This window comes from Bufo bufo, chromosome 10 (genome assembly GCF_905171765.1).
Source record: "Bufo bufo chromosome 10, aBufBuf1.1, whole genome shotgun sequence".
NCBI classification, from domain to species: Eukaryota; Metazoa; Chordata; class Amphibia; order Anura; family Bufonidae; genus Bufo; species Bufo bufo.
The window spans coordinates 74681137-74698339 of NC_053398.1; the positions used below are offsets into that span (position 1 = coordinate 74681137).

At 44.3% G+C, this 17203-nt stretch overlaps 1 protein-coding gene across 2 annotated transcripts in view; it reads left to right on the top strand.

Annotated features, from left to right (window-relative positions):
• Nucleotides 1-17203, top strand: part of LOC120981206 (phosphomethylethanolamine N-methyltransferase-like) — a 345872-nt gene that overhangs the window by 149592 nt on the left and 179077 nt on the right. The window lies entirely within an intron of this gene.

Genomic DNA, 17203 nt, shown 5'->3' on the forward strand with positions numbered 1-17203 from the left:
GTATAGATGTTCACCTTCTTCCCCTCAGCCAATTTACCCGCCTCAGTGAATGCCTTCAGCTCTGCCTCCTGTGCAGATATGTGCGGTGGGAGTGGTTCAGTAATGGCTACCTCATGTTGTGTGACCACTGCATATCCAGTGTGGAACCGACCATCCTCTCCCGTATTCCTGCTTCCATCTACAAAACACTCAAAATCAGGGTTATCAAGAGGTTTTTCAGGAGTAAATCCAGAAGTTTCTTGTTGCATCAACTGTATACAATCATGAGGAGCATTTTCAGATAAATCAGACAAAAAAGGCTACCTGTGCTTCCCTCCCCCATTTCCGAATCTGTAATTGGTAAAAAAAATAGCAGGATTCAGAGTAGTACATCTTTTGAAAGAAAGAGTGCACATTGGAGTCTGAGTTGTCTAGCCATAGAAATATGGTTTGGTTGCACTTGTGTGAGTATGTCCTGTGTGTTTGCACAACTGTATGTTTCCACCCCCCACCTTCCCCCCCCCCCCCCCCCGCACTTCCTGAAACTCAAACTGATTGCTAAAGAAAAAATTGTGGGGAAGGGGTGGGTGTGGGTGCTATCTATACACAGAAACTACCATGTCTTCACAGCCGCTCATTAATTTCATTGCCTGCACTGCCGCGACTGCCCTGACACAGGAAGGGGCGCCGCGGGTAACAGGGTCTAACATGGCTGACTGTGACCCTGATTTTCAAAACAGAACAAGTTAAATTCCTCATCATATTTTGGAATACTCAGGGCTGGGGCTGAGGTTATGCACAGCTTCATTGTATGACGATTATTCATTGCCTCTTCTGTCAGATGAAATGGGTCAGATAACAGACAATCATACAGAGGCTGCATTAACATGGAGGCATGTCTAATCCAGGGGCGACAGTATGACACCAGCTGTCACGAGGGTGTCAAGAACCACGCCTGACTCCGTTATACCCGGGGTCAGGAAGTCGCAGCGGTTGGCTGCGCGCTCTATGTAAGATAGGGCTGTTTCCTTATGGTAGCTTTCTGGGTTTGCTTTGCAAACCCTTTTGACTCACTCAGGCCCGTTCACTATCTAGGGCTCATTTTAGGGAAAGACAGGGTTTAGGCACGTGATCGCCGCACGGGTGAGGAACCCGTCTAGGGACGTCAGGGCAGTCAGGTGCCAGCTGCAAGGTGAGTCAGGGGTCACCACCTTACCCTCTCCCTTGGGCAGGGCTTTCCCTTTTCCCTCCCTGTCATTACATTATATCTGGCCCTTATTTTGTGTAGGTAAAAAAAAAAAAATATATATATTTTTTTACCTACTTAGAATCCAGTATGGATCAAATTGCTGCTCTGTCCAAACAATTTCATGGCCTGTCTTTGGAGGTGGCAGGATTGAAGGCGTCGGTCCTCCAGCAACAGCAGCAATTACAACAGACTGCAAGCCCAGCGGTTGCTACTGGTAACCAGGTTGTTGCGGAACCCAAGGTCCCTCTCCCTGACAGATTTTCTGGGGGAAGGGACAAGTTTTTGACATTCCGTGAGGCCTGTAAATTATACTTTAAACTGCGCCCTTACTCCTCTGGTAATGAAGAACAGCGGGTGGGGGTTGTTATTTCCCTGCTGCAGGGGGACCCGCAGTCCTGGGCTTTCTCTTTACCTACTGATTCCCAGGCTCTTCGGTCAGTGGATGAGCTTTTCGGGGCCTTGGGTCTCATATATGACGACCCTGACCGAGTTGCATTGGCTGAATCAAGATTACGGAGACTCCTACAAGGAGAGCGTCCGGTAGAGGAATATTGCTCTGACTTCTGTAGGTGGGCTACGGATACCCAATGGAACGACCCGGCTCTCAGGAGTCAGTTATGCTCTGGGTTATCCGAAAGGGTTAAGGATGCGCTTGCATTATATGAGACCCCCTTTTCCCTTGATGCGGTTATGTCCCTTTCTATCCGAATAGATAGACGCCTTAGGGACAGGTTGAAAAAACCGGAGCCATTGGTAACCCCTCCCAAGCAGCAGTTAGTCTGTACGGACTTAGACGAGCCTATGCAGCTAGGAGGAACTACTCGTCAGGTCCGCCCTCCTGAGGCTCGCCGTAGGCGTGGGGTTTGTTTTTTTTGTGGGGAGAGGGGTCATTTCATTAATGTCTGTCCTTCTTTCCTCAGAAACAAAAGACCGTCGGAAAACTACTAACCCCAGGCTGTGTGGAGGATGTCAGCCGGGGGGTATACGTTTCCTCCATACGTACATGGCAATTTGTGTTGCCAGCGGTTATTGTTTTTGGTGATAAGACGGAGACTATTTCTTTCTTTCTAGACAGTGGAGCAGGGGTAAATTTGATAGATGCCCATTTTGCGCTGCAGAATATGTCAGCACTATATAAGTGAGTAAAATAAAAATACAAATACAGGTATAATAAATGTGAACTAACAGACTGACAGCTAGTACATAGGAAAAAGGACATTACCCAAAAGAACTTACAATCTACAAGTGAAGGGGGAAGGAGACAATAGGTTAGGTAAAAGCAGCCCAGATGGTTTTGTTGTGGTAGCAGGGTTATTGTAGGTTGCTTTCTTGAAGAATTAGGTTTTCATGCTGCTTTTGAAAAGTATGTGGGGTGATTGGAAGAAATGAGACTATGAGAGATTGCATGTGGGGTGGTAGTGGGAGATTAGATTAGAGATGCATGAAGGGGACAGGTGTAAACAGTCTTTTATGTCCTGTGGGGGGGGTTAGCTCTTCTCCGGGGGTCATTCTCACAGATACGGCTTCAGGACACCAGGTTTCAAGTCCAAACAGTGCATTTATTGTGCCACACCAGCAAAAACAAAACAATAAACACTCGCCCTTCCAGGCTCTAACTAAACACAAAATTCCTGACTCACCTAAGGCCTCTTTCACACTTGCGTTGTCCGGATCCGGCGTGTACTCCACTTGCCGGAATTACACTCCGGATCCGGAAAAACGCAAGTGTACTGAAAGCATTTGAAGACGGAACAGTCTTCCAAATGCTTTCATTGTTACTATGGCACCCAGGACGCTATTAAAGTCCTGGTTGCCATAGTAAGAGCGGGGAGCGGGGGAGCGGTATACTTACAGTCCGTGCGGCTCCCGGGGCGCTCCAGAATGACGTCAGAGCGCCCCATGCGCATGGATGACGTGATCCATGTGATCACATGATCCATGCGCTTGGGGCGCTCTGACGTCACTCTGGAGCGCCCGGGGAGCCGCACGGACGGTAAGTATACTGCTCCCCCGCTCCCCGCTCCACTTTACCATGGCTGCCAGGACTTTAGCGTCCCGGCAGCCATGGTAACCACTCTGAAAAAGCTAAATGTCGGCTCCGGCAATGCGCCGAAACGACGTTTAGCTTAAGGCCGGATCCGGATCAATGCCTTTTAATGGGCATTAATTCCGGATCCGGCCTTGCGGCAAGTGTTCCGGATTTTTGGCCGGTGCAAAAAGCGCAGCATGCTGCGGTATTTTCTCCGGCCAAAAAACGTTCCGTTCCGGAACTGAAGACATCCTGATGCATCCTGAACGGATTTCTCTCCATTCAGAATGCATTAGGATAATCCTGATCAGGATTCTTCTGGCATAGAGCCCCGACGACGGAACTCTATGCCGGAAGACAAGAACGCAGGTGTGAAAGAGCCCTAAGTCACCGTTCACACCCTGTGATCACATGCAGATTTTTCAGCCAATGTCCCACAGCCTCCTGGCTGTACAGGGCACAGTACGCCCACTGTCTCCAATCCAGTGTCTCTTTTGGGGGATTGGGGCTCAATAGTCCGCCTAACTATGGCCCTACGACCCTCCCAGGTGTCAGTGAAAGGATTGGCAGAGGTGAGAGGCAGAGTGGTTGTTTGGGAAGAGGTGGATTAACTGGTCAGCAGAGTTCAGGAATGGAGGGGTGCAAGAGTGTTAGATGGGAGGTTGCGGAGAAGGATGTTTCAGTAAACAATATATTGACTCAGACAACACTCCAGTTAATCCAGGATGAGTGAATTAATTATACTGAATTAGAATTTGCCCTGAATTTCTCAAAATCTTTGGATTCTAACAAACCCAAATCTTTTGTCATTCCTTGTGAGGAGAAAGAGCGCATAGTATGCTATTATGGGTTTCTGGGTAATATATATGCGTTATCTGGCTGGTATTCTTTCTCACCTAGTCTGCCAAATATGTGTATTAAAGGCAAGAAAATGCTCCTCTGGATTTATTCATGTAACATACTGTAAAAGGCTGAGTAATGACTGGATGGCTATGATATTACAGTCAGGTCCATAAATATTGGGACATCAACACAATTCTAAAAATGTTGGCTCTATACACCACAACAATGGATTTGGAATTAAACAAACAAGATGTGCTTTAACTGCAGACTGTCAGCTTTATTTTGAGGGTATTTACATCCAAATGAGGTGAACGGTGTAGGAATTACAACAGTTTGCATATGTGCCTCCCACTTGTTAATGGACCAAAAGTAATGGGACAATTGGCTTATCAGATGTTCCATGGCCAGGTGTTTGTTATTCTCTCATAATCCCAATTACAATGAGCAGATAAAAGGTCCAGAGTTCATTTCAAGTGTGCTATTTGCATTTGGAATCTGTTGCTGTCAATTCTCAAGATGAGATCCAAAGAGCTATCACTATCAGTGAAGCAAGCCATAATTCGGCTGAAAAAACAAAACAAACCCATCTGAGAGATAGCAAAAACATTAGGCATGGCCAAAACAACTGTTTGAAACATTCTTAAAAAGAAGGAACACACCGGTGAGCTCAGAAACCCCAAAATACCTGGAAGACCTCGGAAAACAACAGTGGTGGTGGATGACCGAAGAATTCTTCCCCTGGTGAAGAAAACACCCTTTTACAACAGTTGACCAGATCAAGAACACTCTCCAGGAGGAAGGTGTATGTGTGTCAAAGTCTATAATCAAGAGAAGACTTTACCAGAGTGAATAAGGAGGGTTCACCACAAGATGTAAACCATTGGTGAGCCTCAAAAACAGGAAGGCCAGATTAGAGTTTGCCAAATGACATCTAAAAAAGCCTTCATAGTTCTGGAACAACATCCTATCGACAGATGAGACCAAGATCAACTTGTACCAGAGTGATGGAAAGAGAAGAGTATGGAGAAGGAAAGGAACTGCTCTTGATCCTAAGCATACCACCTCATCAGTGAAGCATGGTGGCGGTAGTGTCATGGCGTGGGCATGTATGGCTGCCAATGGAACTGGTTCTCTTGTATTTATTGGTGATGTGACTGCTGACCAAAGCAGCAGCATGAATTCTGAAGTGTTTCGGGCAATATTATCTGCTCATATTCAGCCAAATGCTTCAGAACTCATTGGACGGTGTTTCACAGTGCAGATGGACAATGACCCAAAGCATACTGCAAAAGCAACCAAAGAGTTTTTAAAGGGAAAGAAGTGGAATGTTATGCAATAGCCAAGTCAATCACCTGACCTGAATCCGATTGAGCATGCATTTCACTTGCTGAAGACAAAACTGAAGGGAAAATGCCCCAAGAACAAGCAGGACAGTTGCAGTAGAGGCCTGACAGAGCATCACCAGGGATGAAATCCAGCGTTTGGTGATGTCTATGCATTCCAGACTTCAGGCTGCAATTGACTGCAAAGGATTTGCAACCAAGTATTAAAAAGTGAAAGTTTGATTTATGATTATTATTCTGTCCCATTACTTTTGGTCCATTAACAAGTGGGAGGCACATATGCAAACTGTTGTAATTCCTACACTGTTCACCTGATTTGGATGTGAATACCCTCAAATTAAAGCTGACAGTCTGCAGTTAAAGCACATCTTGTTTGTTTTATTTCAAATCCATTGTGGTGGTGTATAGAGCCAAAAATGTTAAAATTGCGTTGATGGCCCAATATTTATGGACCTGACTGTATGCATGTGTGAAAGACTCTTTTTTAATCCTTTTGGGTAGAAGGATGAATTATTTGCCGAAAACATTTGAGTGCCTCCACCTTTGTTGCAGCACTCCAAACTGTGATCGATGACCGGCCGTATCTTATACAGACTGTCATGGGCAGGATCACCTCGGGATCACATTTCCAGATGGCCTCAAACCGGGCAAGTGGCAGGGGGTCTAGGGTCTCAAAGCTGAAAAAAAAAAAAAAAAAAAAAAAAAAAGTTTAGATAAAAGTGATTTTTTATTTTTTTTCCTAACTAACTTTTCCCTTTTATCCCTGCCTAACGGTGCCTCTCCCTCACTGACCCTTACCTACCTGGAGGGTGATGGGTGCAGGATTGTGATGGGTGCCGATGGAGGGATCACAGGAGCTGGTGCAGAATGGTGCTGCAGGGTGTGGGTGCTGAACAGAAAGAGGGGAGAGAGGAGCGCTGGAAGTTTGAATCTCGCGCCTCTCTCCCTGCACCAATCACCACCCTGAACAGCAGCATTCAGCACCAGGGCCAGCACCGCCTCTCCAAATGCACGGACCACCGATCAGTCTTTTTCCGGTTCATCGGGTCTGAATTGACCTGCGGTTTTCTGTGATTGCCGATACGGAGGGGGGGGGGGCATCCTGTTCCGATTAACCCCTGCCGCAATCGCGATTTTAACCCATGACGTACCGTGTCCTTAAGGGGTTAAGCAAAGTCACAATGGGTTCCTGAGAGAACCCCCTTCTTGATTAATAGGTTCCTCTCAAATTCCAAGCAGTCAGATGGAGACCACCTACTGGTGGATGAAAAATCAGACCCTGTGACAGGAGAACCGGGATCTCTGGAAGAATCCAAGGGTCTGATATCGACATGGTCCGGAGGAGAGTAAACCATGCCCTCTAGGGCCAAAAGGGGGCAATGAGGATAACCCTTGCTTTGTCTTTCCTGATCTTTTTCATGACTGCTGGTAGCAACTGGAAGGGGGGGGGGGGGAGGCATAGGCTAGAGGGAAGTCCCACTTCAGAAGAAAGGCGTCCACCTCATAGGTCTACTTTTTTGTTCTGTTTGGTTCATGCCAGATCTATCACCGGCATGTCCCAAGACTTTGTGATCATGGCAAATATAGAACTGTTCAGGGACCACTCCCCTGCTTCAAGGGGTATCTGCTTAGGAAGTCTCCCTGAACATTCTCCTTTCCTTTTTTTATGGAGAGCCGATACATGACTGACCTGTTTTTCTAATATTCCTAGCAATCTCCTCGCTTCCCACCCCAGGATTATCGATCTAGTTCCCCCCTGATGATTCAAATATGCCACAGTCACCTGATTGTCTGAGAGAATCCTCACGTGACCCGAGCCTAGAAGGGACTGAAGCTTTCACGGCCAGTCTTACCACCACTAATTCTTGCCGATTGGAAGAGAACATTTTCTGACTTGGGGACCATAGACCCTGAAAACTGTACCCTTGAATATGGGCTCCCCACCCCCAAGGGCTTGCATCCGTGGTCAGGACAGTAGGATCCGGATAGGACCAAGGAACTCCCTGAATCAGATTGTCCTTGTCCAGCCACCAGGATAGACTCTTTACTGTCGTATTTGAAATCTTTATTCTGACATCCAATGCCCCCTTGGATTTTTTGAAGGCTGCTAAAATCTGACTGCAACTGACGCGAGTGAAGTTGAGCCCACTCCACCGCAGGGATGCAAGAAACTGGAGACCCCAGAACTGACATTGCTTTCCAAAGAGTCAAAGAAGTGGAGGAAAGAGACTTGATTTGACTCCAAATTTTTTAAATCTCTTCTGGAAGATATACTTTGTGTTCCTGAATTCAGAACCAGGCCCAGAAACCTGTTTCTTTACCGGATTTAATATGGATTTTTTGCAGTTTATCATCCACCCTAGTTCTTGAAAAGTCTGCACGACCATCTGAACGGCCCTCTTGCAGTAGAATCGGGAATCCGCTATGATCAAAAAATCGTCCAGGTATGGTACTATCAACACGTTCTTGAGTCTTAGGAATGAGACCATCTCTGCTACAACCTTTGTGAATATCCTTGGGGCCATGGACAGGCCAAAGGGCAATGCCTGGAACTGATATTGTTGAATGTGACCCTCCATTGGAATCGCCACCCTGAGGTATTTCTGAAATTCCCGGTGCATAGGAATCTTAAATCTATTACCGCCATGAAACAATGAGGGAAAAGAAGCTGAACTGTATTCCTCATTGTTTCCATTTTGGACTTTTTGTACACCAGAAATTTGTTCAAATCCCTCAGATTGATGATTGTCCTGCGAGAACCGTCTGGCTTTGGAACTAAAAAAAAGATAGGAGAAATACCCTTTGGATTGTTCTTCTAGGGGAACAGGAATCAGGAAATCTCTCTATAAGGTCTAATACTTCCTTTATTATGGGAAAACAGCCTTTTACGCAAAATTTTTGTAGTAACAAATCTTTGCGGCGTCAAGGAAAGAAATTCTGGTTTTAGACCTGAACGAATGACATCTAAGACCCAAGGCCCTGCAATTTTTTCCCAGGCTGACAAGAAGAATTTTAGCCTTCCTCCCATTTTTGGCCTGGCGTCATTGTTTAGGTTGTTTCTTATTTGTAGAGGAAGAGTACCCAAATAAGAATCCTCTCCCTCCCAAATTCTTCTGTATCTCTGGCCCTTGTCTGACAGCTCTTCTACCCGCGTTATTCCTATAGGGATGAAAGGACTGCCTGTTCCTAGAACCAAATACCCCAGAAGGGTTAGGAACCATCAATCTCCTTTTCCTATCAGCTACTTTTTCTAATAGGTCATCTAGCTCAGGACCAAACAAAAATTCTCCCTGACAGGGGATGCCACAATTTTTGTTTGGAGGCCACATCCCCCCCACTCCAACTCTTAAGCCAAAGTGCCCTCCGAGCGGAGTTGGTAAGGGATGCCGACTGAGCACTGAGCTTCATTGAATCCACTGAAGCGTCTGTCAAAAAGTCAGCTGCTTTTTGTAATGTGGGTAAGAAAGAAAATCTGTTCCCTAGGTGATCTCTTAGGTGATCTCTTTTAATTGAACTTCCAGTTGCTGCAACCAAAGAGCTAATGTTGTAGCCGTAACTGTAGCAGCTATAGCCGGGTGAAAAGATAACATGGAGGCCTCCCCAAGCTCCCCTAAGAAAAGAATCTGACCAGTGTCACTTTATGTGGTGATAACTTTAAAACGCTTTGACTTATCCAGGCCATTCTTTAGATCTGTGTATTTATTTTATTTTTTTATTGTCAAGCAAATTGCAGCAAAATGACATTCAGCAAGTAACATAGTAACATAGTACATAAGGCCGAAAAAAGACATTTGTCCATCCAGTTCGGCCTGTTATCCTGCAAGTTGATCCAGAGGAAGGCAAAAAAACCCTGTGAGGTAAAAGCCAATAAAAAAATTCCTTCCCGACTCCAATCAGGCAATCAGAATAACTCCCTAGATCAACGACCCCTCTAGTAGCTATAGCCTGTAATATTATTACGCTCTAGAAACACATCCAGGCCCCTCTTGAATTCCTTTATTGTACTCACCATCACCACCTCCTCAGGCAGAGAGTTCCATAGTCTCACTGCTCTTACCGTAAAGAATCCTTTTCTATGTTTGTGTACAAACCTTCTTTCCTCCAAAACGCAGAGGATGTCCCCTCGTCACAGTCACAGTCCTGGGGATAAATAGATGATGGGATAGATCTCTGTACTGACCCCTGATATATTTATACATAATAATTAGATCTCCCCTCAGTCGTCTTTTTTCTAACGTGAATAACCCTAATTTTGATAATCTTTCAGGGTACTTTAGTTGCCCTCCTCTGGATCCTCTCCAGCTCTGCTATGTCTGCTTTGTTCACTGGAGCCCAGAACTGTACACAGTACTCCATGTGTGGTCTGACTAATGATTTGTAAAGTAGTAGGAATATGTTCTCATCAGTAGCATTTATTTACACAATAAAAGTGCATCTATATTACAATATCTATTTGTTTTTGTCCTCATTACGCCGCATGCTTGACATTCTCTCTCCCCCCCAACCCACAACAAAAAATGTTAGGATCATTTTGGGAATTACATTTTATTTTTGGGGGACGTTACAAGGCTTAGAAGTTTAGAAGCAAATCTTGAAATTTCTCAGAAATTTTCAAAAACCAACTTTAAGGACCAGTTCAGGTCTGAAGTCACTTTGTGAGGCTTACATAATAGAAACCACCCAAAAATTACCCCATTCTAGAAACTACACCCCTCAAGGTATTCAAAACTGATTTTACAAACTTTGTTAACCCTTTAGGTGTTCCACCAGAATTAATGGAATATAGAGATAGTTTCAAAATTTCACTTTTTTGGCAGATTTTCCATTTTTATATTTTTTTCCAGTTACAAAGCAAGGGTTAACAGCCAAACAAAACTCATTTTTTTTGGCTCCGATTCTGTAGTTTCAGAAACACCTCATATGTGGTCGTAAACAGCTGTATGGGCACACGGCAGGGCGCAGAAGGAAAGGAATGCCATATGGTTTTTGGAAGGCAGATTTTGCTGGATTTGTTTTTTGACACCATGTCCCATTTGAAGCCCCCCTGATGCACCCCTAGAGTAGAAACTCCAAAAAAGTGACCCCATTTTAGAAACTGGATAGGGTGGCAGTTTTGTTGGAACATTCATCTGACAGGTTAGATCATGTTGTATTTTTATAGACCAAGTTGTCACGGATGTGGCGATACCCAATATATATACAATTATTTTTATTTATGTAAGTTTCACACAATGATTTCATTTTTGAAACAAAAAAATATTAAAAAAAGAATTATGTTTTAGTGTCTCCATAGTCTGAGAGCCATTGTTTTTTCAGTTTTTGGGCGATTATCTTGGGTAGGGTATGATTTTTGCGGGACGAGATGACGGTTTGATTGGCACTATTTTGGGGTGTGTCTGACTTTTTGATCGCTTGCTGTTGTACTTTGTGATGTAAGGTGACAAAAAAAAAAAAAATTGTTTATTTAGCAGAGTTTATTTTTTAGGGTATTCACCTGAGGGGTTAGGTCATGTAATTTTTATAGAGCAGATTACTACAGACACGGCGATACCTAATACCTAGTATTTTTTGAAACTTTATTTGGTGAAAATGACGTTTGTTTATTTTTACTTGAAACTAAAAAAAAATAAAAAATTTTTGGGGGGGACGAGGGACACTTTTTTCACTTTATTTTTTTGTCCCACTTTGGGACTTCAACTTTTGGGGGTCTGATCCCCTTTACAATGCATTCCAATACTTCTATATTGGAATGCATTGGCTGTATGATTAATACAGTGTGTATTACTCATACAGCTTCCAGCCTGTGAGATCTAGGGGGCTGGATCTCACAGGAACGTAGCGCCGATGCCTCAGGAAGGCATCGCGCTGCCTTCCATGCCATCGGGTCCCCCCTACAGTCCCACGGGGATCCGATGGCACCGCCGCTGCAACCTGTAAAAGCCGCAAACCGCAGGTCTGAATTCGAGAAATACACTGGGCGGGGGGCATCCCCGGGTGCTTGCTCAATGATTTTAGCAGGCACCTTGTTCCGATAACCACCCGCCGGTGATCGGAACTACACATTCCGTACCGGTACGTCGTGTTTCCCAAACAGATTAAACACACCAGTATCCTCAAAGGGAAGAGAAGATCTTTTTGATACTTTAGAAATGGCGACATTTTTTTGGGGCTTTCCCCCAAGAGGAGGAATTTACTTCTTCAAAAGGATACTTGTGCTTAAAGGACCTAGTGGCGAAGACCTTTTTCCACACCCTTTGAATTAAGGACATGATACTATTGTGTATAGGAAAACAACGCCCTTTTTCTTTCCTGTAAACCTTCAAACAGAGTCCGCTATTGATTTATCTTCCTTAACCGCCTCCGGACTGCCTAACGCAGGATCGCGTTCCGGAGGCGGCAGCTCCAGGCACAGTCACGCATATATGCGTCATCTCGCGAGACGCGAGATTTCCTGTGAACGCGTGCACACAGGCGCACGCGTTCACAGGATCGGAAGGTAAGCAAGTGGATCTTCAGCCTGCCAGCGGCGATCGTTCGCTGGCAGGCTGGAGATGCGATTTTTTTAACCCCTAACAGGTATATTAGACACAGTTTTGATTACAGCGTCTAATATACCTGCTACCTGGTCCTCTGGTGGTCCCTTTTGCTTGGATCGACCACCAGAGGACACAGGCAGCTCAGTAATAAGTAGCACCAAACACCACTACACTACACCCCCCCTGTCACTTATTAACCCCTTATCACCCCATATAGACTCCCTGATCACCCCCCTGTCATTGATCACCCCCCTGTAAGGCTCCATTCAGACGTCCGTATGTTTTTTACGGATCCACGGATACATGGATCGGATCCGAAAAACACATACGGACGTCTGAATGGAGCCTTACAGGGGGGTGATCACCCCATATACACTCCCTGATCACCCCCCTGTCATTGATCACCCCCCTGTAAGGCTCCATTCAGACGTCTGTATGTGTTTTGCGGATCCGCAAAACACGGACACCGCGGATCCGCAAAACACATACGGACGTCTGAATGGAGCCTTACAGGGGGGTGATCAATGACAGGGGGGTGATAACCCCATATACACTCCCTGATCACCCCCCTGTCATTGATCACCCCCCTGTAAGGCTCCATTCAGACATTTTTTTGGGCCCAAGTTAGCGGAAATTATATATATTTTTTTTTCTTACAAAGTCTCATATTCCACTAACTTGTGACCAAAAAAAAAAAAAATCTCACATGAACTCACCATACCCCTCACGGAATCCAAATGCGTAAATTTTTTTAGACATTTATATTCCAAACTTCTTCTTACGCTTTAGGGCCGCTAAAATGCCAGGGCAGTATAAATACCCCACATGTGACCCCATTTCGGAAAGAAGACACCCCAAGGTATTCGGTGAGGGGCATATTGAGTCCATGAAAGATTTAAATTTTTGTCCCAAGTTAGCGGAAAGGGAGACTTTGTGAGAAAAAAAAAAAGAAAAAAGCAATTTCCGCTAACTTGTGGCAAAAATGTGTTTTGGGTGGGAAAAGTTGTCTTTTGCCAAGATATTTCTTTCACCCAGCATGGGTATATGTAAAAAGACACCCCAAAACACATTGCCTGACTTCTTCTGAGTACGGCGATACCAGATGTGTGAAACTTTTTTGTAGCCTAGGTGGGCAAAGGGGCCCACATTCCAAAGAGCACCTTTTGGATTTCACAGGGCATTTTTTACAGATTTTGATTTCAAACTACTTCTCACGCATTAGGGCCCCTAAATTGCCAGGGCAGTATAACTACCCCACAAGTGACCCCATTTTGGAAAGAAGACACCCCAAGGTATTCCGTGAGTGGCATGGCGAGTTCCTAGAATTTTTTATTTTTTGTCACAAGTTAGCGGAAAATGATGATTTTTAATTTTTAATTTTTTTTCTTACAAAGTCTCATATTCCACTAACTTGTAACAAAAAATAAAAACTTCCATGAACTCACTATGCCCATCACCAAATACCTGGGGGTGTCTTCTTTCCAAAATGGGGTCACTTGTGGGGTAGTTATACTGCCCTGGCAATTTAGGGGCCCTAATATGTGGTAAGTAGTTTGAAATCAAAATGTGTAAAAAATGACCTGTGAAATCCTAAAAGTGCTCTTTGGAATGTGGGCCCCTTTGCCCACCTAGGCTGCAAAAAAGGGTCATACATCTGGTATTGCCGTACTCAGGAGAAGTTGGGCAATGTGTTTTGGGGTGTCATTTTACATATACCCATGCTGGGTGAGAGAAATATCTCGGTCAAATGCCAACTTTGTATAACAAAATGGGAAAAGTTGTCTTTTGCTGAGATATTTCTCACACCCAGCATGGGTATATGTAAAATGACCCCCCAAAACACATTGCCCAACTTCTCCTGAGTACGGCGATACCAGATGTGTGACACTTTTTTGTAGCCTAGGTGGGCAAAGGGGCCCACATTCCAAAGAGCACCTTTCGGATTTCACAGGGCATTTTTTTTTTACACATTTTGATTTCAAACTACTTACCACACATTAGGGCCCCTAGAATGCCAGGGCAGTATAACTACCCCACAAGTGACCCTATTTTGGAAAGAAGACACCCCCAGGTATTTGGTGATGGGCATAGTGAGTTCATGGAAGTTTTTATTTTTTGTTACAAGTTAGTGGAATATGAGACTTTGTAAGAAAATAAATAAAAAAATCATCATTTTCCGCTAACTTGTGACAAAAAATAAAAAGTTCTATGAACTCACTATGCCCATCAGCGAATACCTTAGGGTGTCTACTTTCCGAAATGGGGTCATTTGTGGGGTTTTTCTACTGTCTGGGCATTGTAGAACCTCAGGAAACATGACAGGTGCTCAGAAAGTCAGAGCTGCTTCAAAAAGCGGAAATTCACATTTTTGTACCATAGTTTGTAAACGCTATAACTTTTACCCAAACATTTTTTTTTTATCAAAGACGTGTAGAACAATAAATTTAGAGAAAAATTTATATATGTATGTTGTTTTTTTTAAAAAAATTTACAACTGAAACTGAAAAATGTGGGTGATTGAGTCAGCACAACCCTGTATGTAGGTGCACATCACTATGGCGAAATACATATACAAACGCAAAATACAAATGTGATAGCACTCTGCAACCAGCATTCTGCCCTGCCTCTATGCTGGATGAGGCATTGGTGTACATTTTGGCCAAAGCGTAATAAGCCACTCACCACGTCAAGGTCGCCTCTATGGAGTGGTCCCTAACACTAGTTCCTACCTGTTTATGGGCCATGACAGCCACACAAAGTCCAGGGAATGCAGGTACTTGCATCCCTGGATCCAATGAAGGCACCGGACGGGGTTAAAAGCAGAGTGTGCTTGGCGTGCATGCTGACCTGCATTCCCTGGACTTTGTGTGGCTGTCATGGCCCATAAACAGGTAGGAACTAGTGTTAGGGACCACTCCATAGAGGCGACCTTGACATGGTGAGTGGCTTATTACGCTTTGGCCAAAATGTACACTAATGCCTCATCCAGCATAGAGGCAGGGCAGAATGCTGGTTGCAGAGTGCTATCACATTTGTATTTTGCGTTTGAAAGTGAAAAATGTCATTTTTTTTCCAAAATTTCATTAAATTTCGATTAATAACAAAAAAAGTAAAAATGTCAGCAGCAATGAAATACCACCAAATGAAAGCTCTATTAGTGAGAAGAAAAGGAGGTAAAATTCATTTGGGTGGTAAGTTGTATGACCGAGCAATAAACCGTGAAAGTAGTGTAGTGCAGAAGTGTAAAAAGTGGCCTGGTCATTAAGGGTGTTTAAGCTAGGGGGGCTGAGGTGGTTAAAGGGCTTCTGTCACCCCACTAAACAGTTTTTTTTTTGGTTACTTATAATGCCTATAATGCAATTTATGCATACATACTGTAATAATCATTTTCGTTCAGCAGATTCTGTTAAAAACGTACTTTTAAAATATGCAAATTAACTTGCTACCAGCAAGTAGGGCGGCTACTTTCTGGTAGCAGCCGCATCCTCCTATCCTAAAGACGCCCCCTCCGCATGCTGATTGACAGGGCCAGCGAACGGGATCGTTCTCTGGCTGGCCCTGTCTGCATTCAAAATCTGGCACCTGCGCCATACCTGTCTTCAGTCGGCGCAGGCGCACTGAGAGGCGGACGGTCGCTCTATCCTCAATGCGCCTGCGCCGATGACGTCACATCTACACCCGGCGCAGGCGCATTAAGGAAGGAGCGACCGAGCGAGCGTCCTCCTCTCAGTGCGCCTGCGCCGACTGAAGACAGGTACGGCGCAGGCGCCAGATTTTGAATGCAAACAGGGCCAGCAGAGAAAGATCCCGTCCGCTGGCCCTGCCAATCAGCATGCGGAGGGGGCGTCATTAGGATAGGAGGATGTGGCTGCTAACAGCCCTACTTGCTGGTAGCAATTTAATTTGCATATTTTAAAAGTACGTTTTTAACAGAATCTCCTGAACGAAAATTATTATTACAGTATGTATGCATAAATCGCATTATAAGTAACCAAAAAAAAAAAAACTGTTTAGTGGGGTGACAGAAGCCCTTTAACGTCTTCAATTTCCATGGTAGATTTTATGACCTTTCATAATTTATCAGTGTACTCCGCGGGGGGAAAGGAACTTCCCATAATTTCATCGTCCGAAGAATCAGAATTTTGGGGAGAGTTACTGTTGTCAGACGAGTAATTCTGAGGTAGGCTAAATCTAGAACCTTCATCTTTCACTGATGTTCTAGCCCTTTAACTTTTTAACTTCCGTCTTAATAAGGGATCTTAAATTCTCTAACAATGAAGGAGACTCATCCGATATGGTCTTGTCGATGCACCCCTGGCATAATTTTTTCTCTTAAGATGATAACGCTGTCTTACACCGTGCACATTCTTTGTTTTTGTTTTTTGCCAGCATCTTAGGTTTTGACATGATGGGAGTCACCATTTCTCCCTCTGCAGATTCTTGTCTTCTTTCTTCCTCCATGGTAAAAAAGAACTAGGGAGCTTATTCTCTGAGGAAAACGAATAGTTAAATATCAATACTCAATCTTCATATTCCTGATAGGGTCAGGCTAAGGGAGAAAGAGGGAAAGGGACACGCCGGGAGACGCTATCCACAGAAAATACAAGATTACACTCACCTGTAATCACTTTTCCATGAGCCCATGACAGCACCCTTGAGAGAGCCTGCCTTTATCCAGGACAGGAAACAGGAACTTCCGTGGGGAACTTCTTAAGGAGGGACCCGGCATCTATCCACCAGTACTGCTCAAATATACTGCGAAAAAAATAAATAAATAAATAAAAAAAAACAAAAAAAAAAAAACACATCCTAGATCTGAGTTAATTAAATATTCTTCTGAAATACTTTGTTCTTTACATAGTTGAATGTGCTGACAACAAAATCACACAAAAATAAAAAAATGGAAATCAAATTTTTCAACCCATGGAGGTCTGGATTTGGAGTCACACTCAAAATTAAAGTAAAAAAACACACTACAGGCTGATCCAACTTTGATGTAATGTCCTTAAAACAAGTCAAAATGAGGCTCAGTAGTGTGTGTGGCCTCCACGTGCCTGTATGACCTCCCTACAACTCCTGTGCATGTTCCTGATGAGGTGGCGGACAATCTCCTGAGGGATCTCCTCCCAGACCTGGACTAAAGCATCTGCCAACTCCTGGAAAGTCTGTGGTGCAACATGACGTTGGTGGATAGAGCGAGACATTATGTCCCAGATGTGCTCAA